Raw genomic sequence first — 18,599 nt, 5'->3', positions numbered from 1 at the left:
CCAACTTCCAGCTCCATCATCAGACTCTGAGTATCACCTATATCTAAAGATCTTGTTGAGATGAATAAAACGAGCCTAAACACGATGTGGTTTAGTTGTATGGTTGATTGGTAATGGTGACCACCTTCCGGCTCCATCATCAGACCCTGAGTACTGTCTTGTGTCAAAGATCTTGTTGAGACGAATCAAACGAGCCCAAACACGAAATTGTTTAGTTACATGAGAGACTGGTACCCGTGGCCACCTTCCAGCTCCATCATCAGACCCTGTGTATCTTCGGTGTCAAAGATCTTGTTGAGACGAATCAAACGAGCCCAAACACGAAGTGGTTTAGTTACATGATAGACTGGTACCCGTGGCCACCTTCCAGCTCCATCATCAGACCCTGTGTATCTTCAGTTTCTTGTAACTTGTTTCTTGTAAATAAGCGAGTACCTATAATTTCTTTCGAGTAATATACGTTCATAAGTACGAGTATGGGGCTATTCATAAATTACGTCGTTTCAAATGGGAGGAGGGGGGGGGGGGGGTCTGGACATCGGATGATGGTAGCATGACGTAGGAGGAAACAGAGTCATCCGAAGCATGATTTTTGGATGATTTGAGGGATGGGGGGGGGGGGGTCAAAAATAGATGACGTAATTTATGAACAGCCCCTATGTACATTTGCACTGCATTTAGTATTTTCGTACTTACCAAATAACAGTTTTAGGACTTTATAAGTTAAGTACAGTTAGTTTTGTTATGGTTGATTTCAATATGCTTCGCGAAGGATCAAGAATGTTTAATCCATCATTGTAGTGCGAGTGTGGTAGAAGGGATCGGAATACTGAGCTCGCACGGCCTGCCGCAGCGCGTAAAATACCTAAACTCGCTCAACCCCGAAATGTAATAGCACTCTTAATCGATATTGGCGATCTTTTTGGGGGTTTTATTTTAAGTTTTAATTTGCAAATGGCTTCTAAATCAAATTTGTTTAAGGTAGTTAGGAGGCGTTGCAACGTCACGGTGTTTTTATTTATAGGCCGGTCATATTTGACACAAAAAATTGCTAAATTCGCAAGCTAACGGCTAGTTCTGATTTTTTAATATGTTGTTAGGATCACTACCAGCATTGTAAATCCAAGTTTGCAGCTTCGAAAGACCTGTGCTAACTTTGCACCACTCAAAAAACCACGAAATTTTCATACTTTTTTTTGTATTCTCAATATAGCTCCTAAACTATTGATTTTTTTATCACAAACGTCTATAAAGAAACTAAAGTTAACTAAAATTGCTACAATTTAAGACCAGAATCAAATCTGTAAGTTCAATATTTACCGAGATACTGCTCTGCAAAAATGGGCAATTTTATTCATTATAGCCAAATTTTAAGATTTGTACAATTTTCAACCCCGAAATCAGGGAAAATATTCATGTTACGGGTAAAATAATAAAACGATGTTCTAGAAAATGTAATTACCTTTAATTTAAGCAAAGAACGACATCTCTAGACCATACCGTTTATCTTATCTTATTGTTTTCGGGGGCCCTTGCCTTATTACCCCCTAGAGAAGATCCGTCAACTACTCAATAGCTTTTCCCACCATATCCATGTGTCGGATGATGGAGCTCATGGGTAGCGTTTTAAAGTCCTTTGGTTCCAGATACCGTTTAATACTCAAAAATCATAAAAATGGGAAAACTGCTTTTTTCGCATATTTGCTATGTTTAGTTAGCTCCACCCCCCACGGCGTATTGTTCACAAAAGAGGGTTCATTGTTCTACTCAGCTTTCACTCCGCTACCTCAAAGCATCTCAGTAGGAGCCGACATGTTTGTTGTGGTAGATGGGTGTTTCTTACTGCACAAGGTGATATGGCATCGTAACAACTCCGTGAGGAATATCGTTGCAGGGTACGTCAGCTTCACCTACAATCATTTCAGACGGAACGTTGCTCTGGTCTTTGATAGATATCCTGAGGATAGAGCAGAGAATAACACAAAAACTGCCGAACGCGCAAGGCGCTATGGTTCTCTGCAGTGTAACGAAATCGTCTTTCAAGAGTGAACCATAATAAAAATAGCCCAGGAGAAGTAATTGACTAACGACAGCAACAAGCGGCGACTGATTGCCCTGATATGCTCCGCCCTCCAAAGCCAGGGAATTGAGACAAAGCAGGCAGTCGAGGATGCTGACTGTGGCATCGTCAAGGCGGCACTTGACAAGAGCACCTCTTTTAAATCAGTGCTAATCATTGGCCAGGATGTGTTGTCCTTCTACATGGGTTCGGTTGTGAAATAATGTTTATTTCCAGAAAAGTGGCAGTGGTGGCTCTGGCCCCATACAATATTCCTCAACCTAATTTAATCGCGGAGATTTGGAAGTTCCCCCAGGATTCGAGTTGTTTCTCCCCGCCTTCACTGGGTGTGATACTACCTCTGCTCTTTTCTGGCATGTGGGGAACAAACTGTGGAGCGCCATTAAGAAGAACGTTGAGCTTATCATCATAGCTGAAGTATTCCTGCAACCTAATGCAGCCTACCCAGCCATCGCAGATGCCGGAGCAACATGCCTAGTAGCTTTATATGGAGGGGACTACACAAAAGATACGCTCCATGCTCCTTAGCTTACGCTACAAAAAAAATATAAAAACAGCCGCCTTCGCTAAGGTTGACTTGGCCCGTTTGCCTCCAACGGAAGATGGTGCAACATTCCATGCTTACCGAACTTACTACCAAATTCAGAAGTGGTTGGGGGTGGAAAACGATGCAACTCAATGGGGATGGGAAAAGACCAGACAGGGGCTCATTCCAATAAAAATGACGAGTGAAGTAGTGGCACCTCCCTTCCTTCTGAAATTTTGCGGTTACAAGAAAGGCTGTAGCGGAGGCGGCTGTATCTGCATAAAAGCAGCAGGCCTTAAATGCTTAGAGTTATGCAAAGTTTGCTCCCGTGTCTCTTGTCACAACATCGCCATGCTTGAAATCGCAGACAAAATTGAAGACGACGTCGATATGCTTATTTTTCAGACTGAATTATTTCAAAATGAACAGCTGTAACTTAATGTTATTTTTGATAACTTTTAAATATGTTTAATAAATATTTATAATTCAGATTACCCTCAACTCAAACCATTGTGAGAACTAAACAGAGCAAATTTGCGAAAAACGCAGTTTTCCCACTTTTTGGATTTTTAAGATTAGTGAGTAAACGGAACAATCAAGAGATATCATTGTTTGCTTAATATTAAAGGTAACATTTGCTACAACATCGTTTTATTAAATTACCCGTAAAATAAGTTTTTTTTTCTGATTTCGGGGTCGTAAACTGCCCGAATGTTAAAATTTCACTATACTGGATAAAATTGCCCATTTTTGTAGAGCGGTATCTCGCTAAGTATTGAACTTACAAAATTGATTTTAGTCTCAAATTGTAGCAATTTTAGTTAACTTTAGTTAGTTCATAGACTTTTTGATAAAAAATGCATAGTTTAGGACTTATATTGAGAATACCAAAAAAAGTACGAAAATTTCGCGGTTTTTTGAGTGGTGCAAAATTAGCACAGGTCTTTCGAAGCTGCAAACTTGGATTTACAATGTTGGTAGTGATCCTAACAACATATTAAAAAATCAGAACTAGCCGTTAGCTTGCGAATTTAATGTTCGATATGACTGGCCTATTATGCATTTGTTCAATTTTGAGTGCCATCCTTCGATGGCATTATTTGTTCTATGGCGTTGTGCAAAAACATTTAAAATTTTATGAATTGTTTTTTTTAGCCAATTTTTATTTATATACTCTATAAATTTTGACATATCCGTTATTTTGCTTTTACGTTTAATTTCATTCCACCCTTCCGTGACATATATTGGCGGTAACAACGGCAAGGCTGCAGTTAATGAAACAATCCTTTTTTGAGCTTTATTCTGTTTTCCACACATTTTTTTTAGCTTTTCGCTTAATTGCTCGAATCCAGTGATAAAAACAACCCTTTAGTTGTGATTCCGGAAACATTTCTAGTTAAGACGGAATTGATTGCCCCTATCTCATAATCGCAATGGATGATTGCCGGTGTCCAGTGCGGCAGTTGCGATTTTATGAGAGAAAATAGAATATTATATGTTTTCTCTGTCTTATCTGGTAACAAGGCGTAGATTAATGGAACTACTTTGGTGGCCTTGATCGAACTGCCCACATCACCGAGCAAGGTGTACAACTGTGCGAAAGGTTTTGGACAACTTTTAAATGTTCCGTCTAAAAAATATTCTTTTACGTCAGGAATTTCCTTTCGAGCTTCTGATGAGCAAAATACAAGGATATGCGAATCTTCATATGTGTAGTCGGCTAAAACAAACGATGAAAAATTATCCGGGATTTCAACGCCTTCCAGATATTTGAACACAGTTTTGGATACACCCATTGCTTTATTTCTTATGGTATATAGACCGTGTTGTATATCCGATAGCGAAGGAATTTCTTGGGGAAAGTTTAGGCCAGCGTCTTCCAATTCTACAATGGCTTCATTGTACAGCTGTGGTATTGGTCGATCCGACGTGTTTTATTCATAAACAATAATACAACTAAAAATACACTACATTAATCTAAACATAAAACTAATTAAAAACTAAACTTAAATATAAGCAAAATAATATAGACAAAGAAAAAATAATTAAAAACTAAAAGTACCTAAAAAGTAAAAAACCTACAAATAAAATATTGGCCCCAGGTCCGTGCCCACCGGTAGGGTGCCCAGAAGGCTGGCGGCGTTACCACGCTGTACGGCAACGCCGATGCGTTGGGCGAGGTAAGCTCCAGCCTTCCGGTTACATATATCCGACGTTGTAACATTTTTTTTCAGATTTGCCAACGCTTTATCAATAACATTTTTTTCTTCATTTGGCCGACATGTATGTATTTTCTGACTTGTGTAGGTACATTATTATCCTACAAAACAGACATCATAATATGAACTCACAACAAAAAGACAACTACCGCAGAAGATTAAATAGTACGTCAATCCTACCTAACACCGTGAGCAATTAAATATATTAGCAAGTTTTTGAATAGATATATTGACCGACAAACCGCAGAAAACACGACTCCTAATCTGTCTTCGTTTACCGAATAACTAGACATTTTACTTTTGAGTAATTGTACGCTGGCGTGGTCTCTATTTTTTGGGAAAAGATGATCGTATACGTAGATGCTGAATTTACCCAAAGTTCAAGTCACTGATTGCATAATCTTAGAGTATAAATAATATGAACATGTTTACCTTAATCTTGATTGTACCCGTACATTTTTCTTTTTTATAATTAGAGCACCTCCAAATTTCTGAGCCTTCTTTATATGACCTCAATTTATAATATTGGTGTCCGGAAAATACCAGTACAGTACCGCCTTTTCGTGTAATAAAATCCATTGCAAGATTTCGTTCATTCAAGAAATACACGGAAAATAAACCAACGTCAACATGACATAGTGATTTATTAATCATCAATGTATAAACATGGTGATTTATTAATCATCAATGTATAATAAATCCTTTTTACCTCAAATACTTCTTAGGCCCACTTGCACCATTCCACTAACCCGGGGTTAAGCGGTCAAACTATTAACCTAGTGTCAAATTGTATGGCTAACCATGGCAACTCCTTGTTTAACCGGTTAACCCCGGGTTAGTGGAATGGTGCAAGTGGGCCTTAGAGTAAATACTCTATGCCAGTACAGCTGAACCAGAAAAAAATGCTATCACTTCTAGTGGAACCAACTCGGAGTAATTAACAATGGAGCCGCCATTAACAGGCATTCCCCTCCGTCGAAAATAGGCGGCCAATGGTCAACCATATGTATGGACTGACGTTTATCTGACATGACGTACCTATACATTTGATGTGCCCCTCCCCCGCAAAAAACGGCAGACTATTTTGTACCGAAAATTTTAGACATGGCGTCTCCGTTGTTAATTACTCCGAGGGAACCAAGGGCAACGCAATTTGGTCGTAGTCCTACTGATAGAACTACATTATACGGACATGAAAAAAAGCCCGTGGTACTACTAGTTGAACTACAGGTCATTTTTCTTGCCTATGGTCCTACTGATAGAACCACGGACAAAAAAAATTGCCCGTGGTACTACCAGTAGGACTACGCAGTAGGACCACGGGCAACAAATGCTGACGCTTGACTCATCATACTATTTCTATGGGCGTTATTCATATTAGAACAACCGTCAGCTAGCATTTTATCAATGCATTCAGATGTTCAGATACATACTTTGCGATTTGCACATTTTCCGTTCAGTACGTTCAGGTATTCATATAGGTTTCGATACAAAAGTAAAATAAGCGCCTTGAAACAATCATGACGTTCATAACCAAATAATACTGACCTGATTTACAGTGTCTGAATTAAATTCATTAGAGTCCGTGGCGAACTCCTGCGGCAACCAGATACGTATTGCATTGGCGTCCTCGGCAGCGGGGTCTTCCCGCGGAGGTGGACCACCGCCGGTCATTAGCCGCGCCTTTTTTTCAGTGGTAATTTTCTTTTTCTCATTGTCAGTGGATTTCATTGTACTCCACTGAGATTTTAGTTGCCCGACCGTCCGCATCGCACCATTCCGCATTATATTAAAACTAAAAGCAACAACAAATAAGTAATATGTATATACGTGATTGCATTTACAATTACTATAACAATCTATAGCAATAAAGCGCATTCTGGGTAATAATTTAATAACATCACAACAAGTGCATTAGTCATCAATAATGCCCCAGTAAACTAACCTTTTTTCAAGATCTGCCCACGCAGCGATCTTGCGGGTATTAGTATTCGTATCGGTGTTTTTATTTTCAAGTAGGTATATCCACCCGCTCCTTGACAAGTTCTTGCAGCAATATCTGAAGAGGAACGTATCTATATTGTAATGAAACTAATTACGAAAACTAAAAGCAAGCAATTATCATCATGATATAATAATAACAAACACAAGTAAATTGATTGCTATTCTTACCTTATCTTCGGCTGTCCAGTTATCACTCTTTTTTTAGGGTTCCGTACCTCAAAAGGCAAAAACGGAACCGGAATCAAGGGTCTTATCAACGGCTTATTAAGCCTAAACAGCGAATTCCCCAGTGAAAATCAGCGTCATGGCTTGCCGTGGCATTACCTATGCTGAGTGGGGATCCTGTTTAGCATCTAAGTAGTTTATGTAACTTGTTCTGTGTGTTATTCTATACCCAGATGTTAAATAAATGTATTTCTTCTTCTTTCTTCTGAATTAGCTAATAAGCTGATCATTCCTCATTTAAGGATTGTTTATGAATACGGCTGTAAGTCTCGTTGCATTTTAATGGACAGCAAAAATGCGAAAAATATTAAAGTAATAAGTTAACATTACCCTAATATACTACCAATGCCGCTGTAGAAGATCATATACCCGATGAGAAGAGTAACATCAAAATTGATTAATTCGTGAAGAAGTCCTTGTATGATAGGCAATTGGCTTCTGTGGCCTTAAGAAAGTCAAAAGTCAATTATTTTATTGCATTTCATGTGTACATTTGATGCTTTTTTATAGCTTAAAGCTAAGTACAGTCTCAACAGTAACCCTGAGAAGGTACTAAATATAGCAAACATAAAAATATAATAAATCATTCAAATCTTAATAATAACAATAATTATAACGACTATCGACTTAAACAACTGAATAATCTATTACTCACTTAAGAATTACCTATTGTATACTATAGTAGGATTTGCTGATTCAATATTATTTTTTATTGTATAAACTAACTGACATGGCAAATGGACCAGAGTGTATCATTTTCATATTTGAGTTAGTCCGGGCTAATCTGTTATTGGGTCGTAAAGGACTATGCGTCAAAATTGCCCCAAAACCAACAGCGTTGAGAGTTAGGTCATTAAATAGGTATATCTCTGTACTTTATTTCGTTCTATGGGCATCAAGCGGAATTCTACTGGTATTTTAGTCAAAATGTCGTCACCCTTATTCCTCCCCGGTGCAAAGGTGCCTATCACACTCGCTGCGTTACCGCGTTGAATTGCGAATAGGGTACAAACCGAACCGAACCGCCCGGTTTGATAAGTTAGTGACTTTTAGTAAGAAAAAAAAACTTTTTCACATTTTTTTATTTTATTTTTCTACATAATCTCCGTTCAATTCGTTGCATTTCGTCCAACGATGTTCCAGTTTTTGTAACCCCTCGTATATTAAAAAAGAGAGTTTGACAAAAAGTAAAATACTTTTTGTCAAATCCTGATAAATATGCTTCAACGGCGCCTGATCTGGAGAATAGGGTGGGTGCGGCAGTATTTCATAACGCAATTTTACTAATTTAGCTGTTGCGACTGCCGACGAGTGTGCAGGTGCATTATCATGATGAAACAGTATTTTCTTCTTTGACAGATGTGGCCGTTTTTTCACAACTTCTGCGTTAATGTTTTCCAACAAAGCAGCATAATAAAGGCCAGTTATTGTTTTACCTTTCTCCATAATCGATCTCCATTTCCTTTAATCGATATGCATAACCCCTTGGCTGTCCCAAAAGACAGTGGCCAATACCTTTCCTACCGAATTAACGGTTTTCGCTTTCTTCGGGGCCCGTTCGCTAGCAGAAGTCCACTGGTTTAACTGATTTATCGTCTCTGGCGTATAATGGTGAATCCATGTTTCGTCCACCGTTACGAATCGACGAAAAAATTCATAAGGATTACGCTTCAATTTGGCTAAGCGCTCGGAAGTTATAACGCGATGTCGTTTTTGGTCGGCTGTCAGCAAACGCGGCAACCATCTTGCGGAATTTTTTTCATACTTAAAATATTATGTAAGATATGAAAAACCCGTTCAGATGAAATGCGTACAGTCTCAGCTATCTCATGTATCTTCACTCGACGGTCATCCAAAACAATATCGTGGACTTTATTCACGATGTTATCAGTGTTCACCTCAATCGGCCTTCCAGAGCGTTCGGCGTCATTGGTGCTGATACGTCCAGAACTAAATTCTGTAAACCACTCCATTCTCCATTTTCCAACAATTTCCCGATCTAATCTGACACATGACACGATTTCTTTTTTTTATTTTCCCAATATTATAACCACAACATGTGGTTTACAATTTTGAATAAAAGTTAGAAAATTGGGGTTGTCGTTGTCCAATTGGTACCATGGCACATTTCAGTTGATCATAAACTTCGTTAGGTCCATATGAAATCTTTTTTTTTTCTTCCTGAATATTATTATGCATGTCTGTGTTAATGTGACATGTGATGTTATGTTTCTTTGGGACGATGTTTACTTCGCATTTGGTGCAAGAGAATGTTGAGCCACAAAATTCCATTTCTGGTAAATTTACAATAAACGAGGTGATTCTAGAGAGAATCACCCGACAAGAGCCTCGGGAAGTTTTTCTGGGCGGCATTGTTTCGTATTCAGTCTTGTGTTAACAATATAATGCCTTAAAATGCAATATGAATAAACGTGTGGTGGTTCTTCTAGTATGGTTACTCTGCTATTAATAATATAAGAATGGAGGTACTTGCGTTTACTCAGATCTGACCAATCCTTCACGGTCTATCCTCTTTGACCGCCTGAACCCAAGTGCACGAACTGCCCGAGCTTGTCCAACTGGCTCCGTTCCGTATCCCCACTACCTACCGTGTTGCCAGTAGTATAATGTTATTTTCCCAACCACCCCTGTATTAATCAGGGTAATGCTAATGTTGCCGCATTAAAATTATTATTCAACGCTATCTTTAATGTAAATATAAATAAATCATGACATTCGGCCATCCAACTTCGTGCATGACTCCGGCGCACGAACCTTATCACCAAAAGGTAGGTCCGTTTTATATGTTCCGCCAATCATAAAAAAATAAATTAGTTTCTATTTCAAACTTTTAAACGTAACGTATCACAATTGATTAAATCAAATTATGATGTATATCCATTTGAAATTAATATCATGACATTCGGTCCTCTGCTCTGTTTATCTTTATTCATAACTAATTAATTTCCAAATCTGTTTTTCATTACTATTATATACTGTGAGTCCAAAATTTTCACTTAGGTGTAACACTCGTTTCTTTTTTGTGTACGTAACATTCAATCTATACTAGATAATGTAATTTCATAATACCTGTTGTTAATTTTCGTATAATAACTATGAAATATATATAAATAACAAAGCTCAGTTTTTATTATGCATATTGTGTTTCGTTTTCTCATAACTTTAACATTACTTATGTCCGTTAAAGTATACGTGTCTTTTATTTAATTCAGTACTCTTTTTTTTTATACTCTAAAATTGTTCGACTACTACGTTTTCCAGTTCTACATATGTTGATATTCACTTCTTGTTTGACCCAATATTATACTAGGTATATTGAATTAATGTAGACTTCCTTTTACTACATTCACGTATTAATCATTATAGTTAGAAGATAATATTTCACCCCTGAAATTAGACGTCTACGTTATAATTTTCAAGACCACCAGTTTTGTGTTCAGCTCAAAACTATTACGTTCAGTTTCAAATTTACACATCTACCATGTATGTCTCTGAATCCGTAATGTATAAAAATAACATTACCCCAACTTGACATTAACAATCCTACTCTAATTCCTCTGATATTTAATAGCTAGCAATACTTTGCTTCTCATCTCATGATTGTTACTTGCACTACAATATCATACGAAAATTTCTTTCCCAAACAAAAAGAAAAATAAAAACGATATTTTGTAATCAATCAAATGCCACTTTGAATAACATCGCTATCGCTGATTATCATTCAATACCTATACAACTCTCTACATGTAGTGATATTAAATTTCTTTATGCACTCCACTCACTGTCAGTATAATCCAATTATTTTGTCATTGTCATTACTTCAAAACTAAACTAGTTTAATAACTTCTTTATCTTCCGTCATTCTTTCTGTCATTTCTGATTCCATCATTTCCATCAATTCACTCTCAATATAATAATGTTATTTCAATGTAAGTGTCATTACCTTGTAATAACTCCAACATTGAAGCAAGATGTTTAAACTAAATTCATTAACTGCCGTCATTCCTTCATGCCAATCCCTATACTATCACTAAAATGTCATTTCTTCAAAGTAATGTCACTGTTTAGTGTTTAGACCCATATTAACATAATAACATACAAAATGTTATGTCTTGTAACTTCAAAGGATGTTAATGGGCACCTACTAATTCTCACGAAAGTAATGACTTAATATTCTTTTCAAATCATTTCAAAATTTTTTTTAAATTATAATTTATTTAATATTCGCCAAACTTAAGATGTCTGAATTAGTAATGAACATTTAAAATACACAGTTAAATCACAGCCAGATACGCCCTTACGTCAATATAAGATATAGAGTGTCATCACTAAAGTTTTAACTTTATTTGATTGCAACAATGATTGAAACTGCTTAATCAAATCAAGTTTTAGTTATAAAGTCCAATAAAATCATTTTTTTTTATAATCTTTCTCTAAAACTAGGTATTATTTCTATGACATAGCGAGACGAGGAGACGGAATGACTGGGTTCATTACTCTTAGTCCAAATTTTTATTAAGATTCTCGAACCATAAACCTTTGTCAGCTTTTTTTTTTACGTCCATTAACATTTGTTACTTTTCTAAAAATATACATTTAAATAACTTGCAAACCATAATATCTTTTCTAAAAGAAACAATCACTATTCATATCAAATTCTGTCAAACCTTTGTCTAGTATTTGAGCGCAATGGTGATGATCGTCATGTATATATTTATTAAAGCAAGGCTGCGAAATTCCTGACTTTGGTCAAACTCTGTTCCGCTCGGCCCAGCATTGCTCCGAGCAATTATTAGGGTTGGCACTACTTGACTTCCTTTTGCGTGCATGATCACAGATACTCACTTGAATTTTGACAACCCTAAATAGCCGAAAGGGATAATGCCATATTAATAGAAAGGGATACCATGATTCGGCCCTGAACCGCTGTCAAACTTCGATTTTGTAGGAAGTTTCCTTTCTGTACGGCAGTACAATTATTTATTCTGACTCTGACTAAAGTAACTAACCTAACCAACTTATTATGGATAATTTATTTATTATTGTACTGTACTCTGTACATACATCACATCAATACTTATGTAGGTCTATACCATTATTTATTTTATTTATTACCAGAGATGCCTTTTTACTGTCTATAAAGTCTACTCTGCATTATATTCGTGTTCTATGTTTAAGTTGTACAGTAAACATATTTCATATACTAGGTGTTTTGTGGTATCGGCATAAGTAAATGTACCTTAGGTACTATCTCTTTAGCACTCAATCACTTTACGTTGCAATTCTCTGTTTTATTTAACGGAATATCTTGTTTAGTCCATGATAACTAACCTCTATTCTTTTATTTAATGCACTTCTACATCTGACACCTTTCTAATAAAATAATGAATGAGCTCATTGCAAACTCATGGTAGTTAGAACGTTTTCCGAATACTGATCATCATCAACACAGCATATAGATTGAGAAAAGTTTAATCAATTTGTCAAACCCACTGTCACAAAAGGTTGCGACTTCAAAGTAGGTACTCACTCAATAAAAATCTAAAAGATCCAGTCAATATGGGATATCAATCTGTTATCACAATTACATTTAATTATTTGAAATACTGTCAAATTCAACTTAGTAGTAATCAACTTCAATAGTAAAAAGAAGCTACAACTTTCATACATTTATCTTTCATCATGACTGCGTAGATAGTCAACTCTGTTGTACTAAATGGATTAAATTGATCAGTTTATTTTCACATCTATATAGCGCTATGTAAATTATCCATCTAAAATAATATTTAATCTAATAGTTAGGTTTAGCTTTCATTTCCTTTAATAAACTCGTGATCATCAAGTAACTTGAGTCAGTGAATTGTGAAAGATATCTCTTTTACGTATTTGATAGAACACAGACTGCATAGTTCCTATTACTCGAATGTGTCTTTATATTCCTAAATATCGTTTAGTCTTCCTCTAAATAGTAATAATGAAACAGCTGTGTCTTATGAAATATCCAACATTCCTCTCTATTGTTTTTGTCTACTTTCAATTACTTCGGGTCAGAATTCATATTTTTATTTTTAACTCCTCAAACTCTCAATAGTACCAAATATCTCCGAAATCATGTAATTCTTATGACTTTCATAACAAACAAATTCGTTATAAATGTATAAGTATTTCTTTCGCAAACTAACACAACAAACAAACAAAGCTCTCATGTTGCACTGACAAAATACAATAATTCTGTAGAGTTGTATAAAACAAACTCCCATTACTCGCTCTCATGTAAATAAATTTATTTTTGTCATACAAAAGCTTGGGTTAACTTCTCTTATGTTATCTTCACTTATGTTAAGCTACCATAATGCTCTCTCACATTGTTAGCTACGAATCATACTTAGTATGATCATATCGGATAGTAATTTTACACAAACTCATGTACTTACAATTTATCATAAATTCTTTCAAAGTTCTATATTGTCATTAAATACTAGTTAAGCAATATAGAATCAGCGCATTTAAATTTACACACGCTCGTATAAGTGTAATATATCAAAATGCATTATCGCTTACATAATAGTGTCATTTAACCCATTTAAATTATATCATTATCGTCTCTTACATACACTTATGTAAATTTACTTATAAGTAACGTACTCTGAACGTCGTGACAAACTATCATCTTCTAATTTACATAGGCTCATGTAAGTTTACCATAATGTACTCTTACATTATGATTAACTGTCATCATCTTATTTACATATACTCATGTAAATTCACCATAATGTACACTCACATTATAAAGTACAATCATCAGAGATGTCCAGACTCAACAATCCTTTAAAAGAAATTTAGATTCGTGGTTACTCACAAAAAACTTTTACACCTTTAATAAAATAATGGCACTGCCAATGACTAATTTAATATGTTTTATAAATTAAAACATCTTTTTTTTTAATTTATTATTTTTTTCTATTTTGAATTGTTGACATTACCATATTGTGTATATTTCAATTGAAATACTCTGTAATGTGGAATTTGTATGATTATTGTACAAAATTGTATCTGACGTGTACCTGTATTGTACCAATAAAGATTATCTTATCTTATCATCATCTAATTTACATACGCTCATGTAAATTCACCATAATGTACGCTCACATTATGAAAACCTCTCATCATCTAATTTACATACGCTCATGTAAATTCACCATAATGTACGCTCACATTATGAAAACTTCTCATCATCTAATTTACATACGCTCATGTAAATTCACCATAATGTACGCTCACATTATGAAAACCTCTCATAATCTAATTTACATACGCTCATGTAAATTCACCATAATGTACGCTCACATTATGAAAACCTCTCATCATCTAATTTACATACGCTCATGTAAATTCACTATAATGTACGCTCACATTATGAAAACCTCTCATCATCTAATTTACACACGCTCATGTAAATCACCATAATGCACGCTCACATTATGAAAAACTCTCATCATCCATGTAAATTTACCATAATGCAAGCTCACATTATGACGATGATATTTTATTTATCTCAATTAATCGACATACTCTCAAGTCCAAACTCTTAATATTACCTGATATACATGTTATTAAAACTTCATATTATGTAAACAAACTGCTTGTTCACATTATTGTGCACTAACTTACTTGAAATAAGTATCCGTCTTTACTTATATTTTTATGCTAATCCTCTTTCAACTGTATGACTTTTATTAACATAAACTACGAGTATCGTAAACTTTTAGCTGATAAATTAAAACAACAAATAGCAATAACTGTAATATTGCATGCTCATCAAAAGTTCAGTATGTAATTTATCAATAAAATATTTGTATTATATTCTAATAATGTATTTTGATCACCTCTAAATCTTAAGCTGCTTTAATCTATCGAGTATCTTTATCCCGTCAAATGACAATCAATTTCTGTTATAATTGTCGATCATAATAAAACAAAAAGTTTATATTTCACAATATTTCTCTGTAGTCTCTTTTAGAATAATTTGACCTCACTGATTACCCGCGGTTTCTGCTTACCTTTAGTATGTACCTAAGTACTATTTTCAATGACCTGCTTAAAGGTATTCAACCTTTCTCTCTTTGCTCATGGGGATATATCTTTACTCAGAAGGAAAAAGAAGACTAATCTGAGTTATAATTCTGTCACTTTGCGAACTTACTACTACATCATTGGTTACGACGGTGTAAATTGCTTACAATTTAACACTGAATAATGTACGAAAATTTGTCGTGCTATGGAAGTCAATTCAAGCTTCAGACGTGAGCAGGTCATAGTTTTAGGGTCGTTAGGTATACCTATTATCAAACACAAGAGAACTTAATCAATTTATAAGCATTAACGCATTGATGTTCATTACTTTCTTCAACTGGCTCAAGAACTAAAATTCAAACAAAAATTATAATTATTTCAAGTCTAAGTTGAAACAAATACTCAAATCGTGACAAAACATCATTGTTATGAATAAAATAACATTTATTTCAACAATACCATACAATTTCGAACAATACTCAGAATTATACAATATCTGCTCTCTTTAGGTATACATATAACTTATCTCTCTTTCCATTTTACCATTTATTAAAAAAAAATCTACCTACCTAATAGTTTGTATTATATAGCTCAACAGAGATCAATATTAATTTCGAACTTGTAATTATAACGCTGTGTTACTTTTTAGCTACTTGTACGTTTTCTTTTATTCCCGACAAGACCACTATAAGTTCAATCACGTTTTAGGATATACGTATTAGATATGAATAATTCAAAGAAAATATTGGTCGCATTCTCGGGACTAAACAAACATCCATCGCGTTGTCGCGACCTCGCATAGTCAGATCAGGTCCTTATAAACTACTAGTCATACGACACTTTAAAATGTAGTCGCATGTTCGCATTAAATAATTCTCAATTTCAATGACGTACACTCACGTCAAAAAGAAACATTAATTTCATCCAATTCTCAACTACCTCGACGTACGCTCACGTCAAACGAAAATCAATCTTATCGGTTGTCTATAAAATCGGTCTTATAGTGTCATCAAATATAATGTTTACTTATTTATCATAAACTCATGGTCAGAATAATCGGTGATACACAACCTTTAAATCTCTAAAGCGATTTTTTTTTTTTATATTACGAATGTTCAACCTACTATTACTAAACAAAAATGCGGCGGCCTCGTGTTTGCCGGCACCGCAGCTTACTTTAAGCGCTTGCAACTTTAATGGAATTTACAAGCTCATACATTATTTTTGAACCATTTTAAACTATTATCATTACGCTGTAGTCACTTACTCGTAAGTTAATAATTGTTATAATCACCACTTGTATTTTCTAAATTAAACGTTTGAAGATCCACATGAACCTTTCTATCTAATAACATCATCATCGCATCTCTAATAATCGCATCGCATCGTATTTCTAATAACTTCATCATAGCATCATCTAGTAACCGACAAAACGCTTTTTTTTTAAAACACACTATAGGTACTGATACTGGTACCGGATGGACTATGGGACTATGGGGTCCATCACACAACGTTGCCTCTATAGTCGTTAATTTTTCTTACTCAAAATAGCAAAAATGCAAACTAATTAAAATTCAGTTGCTAACAAAGAAGCAAGAGATACTTTTAATGACTATTATTTACTCGAGAGTTTTAAAACTACCTGCAACTACATCATGCCTACTATTTGAAAATTTCTTATAAATATGTAGGTAGTTATATACTTACAAGCAAACACCAAAAACTTATATCTGGAACATGTAATCGTCCCAAACTCATGAAATAAAATACTTTTTAATTCTATACCTAACATACGTTTCATAAAACGTAGAATTCAAAATAAACCTTAAAATCCTATTGTGGGTTAGTGGACGTTAACACTTCTGATTTGTGGTGGTTCTTCTAGTATGGTTACTCTGCTATTAATAATATAAGAATGGAGGTACTTGCGTTTACTCAGATCTGACCAATCCTTCACGGTCTATCCTCTTTGACCGCCTGAACCCAAGTGCACGAACTGCCCGAGCCTGTCCAACTGGCTCCGTTCCGTATCCCCACTACCTACCGTGTTGCCAGTAGTATAATGTTATTTTCCCAACCACCCCTGTATTAATCAGGGTAATGCTAATGTTGCCGCATTAAAATTATTATTCAACGCTATCTTTAATGTAAATATAAATAAATCATGACAAACGTCACATTGTATGTCAATAATTACCTATTTAATTTTGTAATGAATAACGTCTAAGAATATAAAAAGTTTGATTTTTTTTTACGTTGGTAATAAGAGGAATTATAACGGGTCAAGCAAATCATGTTAGTAGAAAAGGCGGAATATTTGTAAAATCGCGGGTTATCTGTGGAATGTGGATCGTGAATAACAGCCACCATCTTGCTTGTTTTGATTCTGAATACTTTCTATTTCAAGAGATATTTCTGCTGTCACAATTAAATAGGTACATATATATTAAATAATATTGTGCATCACCTTAAGCAAAGCTAAGGTGCCTACAATTCCTACAGTGCCAACTTAGAAATCTAATAAAATATTAATATCCAGTAGGACATCTACCTGCGGAAGCAATGATTTTATTCATACATTCTTGTTTAACGGCATAGTCCGTTTCTAATTTTATTTTGATATCTTCAAATTTGTTAATCATTTTGATTAACATCGTTTTTACACCCCTTTTCAATTGTCTGTCCATATTGAAAACAATTTCAAAAGTTTTACCGCGAGTGACAATTTGAATTGACGTACGTAGGGTGCGCTCAGTGGAAAAAAGATGTTTTGGTTCGATGTACATTGCTGCTGCTCTTAGCGCAATATAGCTCATTCTGTTTGATAATTTTAACAAACTCTTTAGTCGTGACCCAGGGCTAAGAGACAACACACACACTTTTTTATGCTCTTCATTTGTTTTCAGAGGCAAAGAATCCATATTCAATCATGCGGAGATAAACGAGCTCGATAAAGGTAAAAATTATACTTCATTATTTATTTAAGCAACCTACTATATCAGGTATTCCCAATCTTTATCAGTAGGAAAGTGCATTCGCAAACCTATTATTTTTAATATGTATTTTAAATGTATTTTGAGAAGTTTTTATAATAAGTAAATTAATATTCTTGATTTACATTTTATTTATATCTTAGATTAGATTTGCTGGATCTTAACCTACACACACTACTAATGTCGTAATCGTAAAATAAATACCTAGTTAACAATTTTATCGGGTCCTTATTTTGCTTATTTTCAGACAAAGTTCCCAAAAATCGAAGTGCACAGCAGGCGTCATTCCAAAGGGCTACAAAATGGTTAATTCTAATGGGTCAAACAGTAGGTCTAATGCCAGTACTCGGTGTATTCCAAGAGCCTCCAGAACCTATGAGGCAAGTACAATTAAAAAAACAAATACCGTTAAATTGGGTTAAATAGAGACAGTTTTGAACTTTGAGTGTGATTTGAAG

The sequence above is a fragment of the Cydia fagiglandana genome, chromosome Z (genome assembly GCF_963556715.1).
Source record: "Cydia fagiglandana chromosome Z, ilCydFagi1.1, whole genome shotgun sequence".
In the NCBI taxonomy this organism is placed as follows: domain Eukaryota; kingdom Metazoa; phylum Arthropoda; class Insecta; order Lepidoptera; family Tortricidae; genus Cydia; species Cydia fagiglandana.
Note: the sequence above shows the minus strand (reverse complement) of the source record.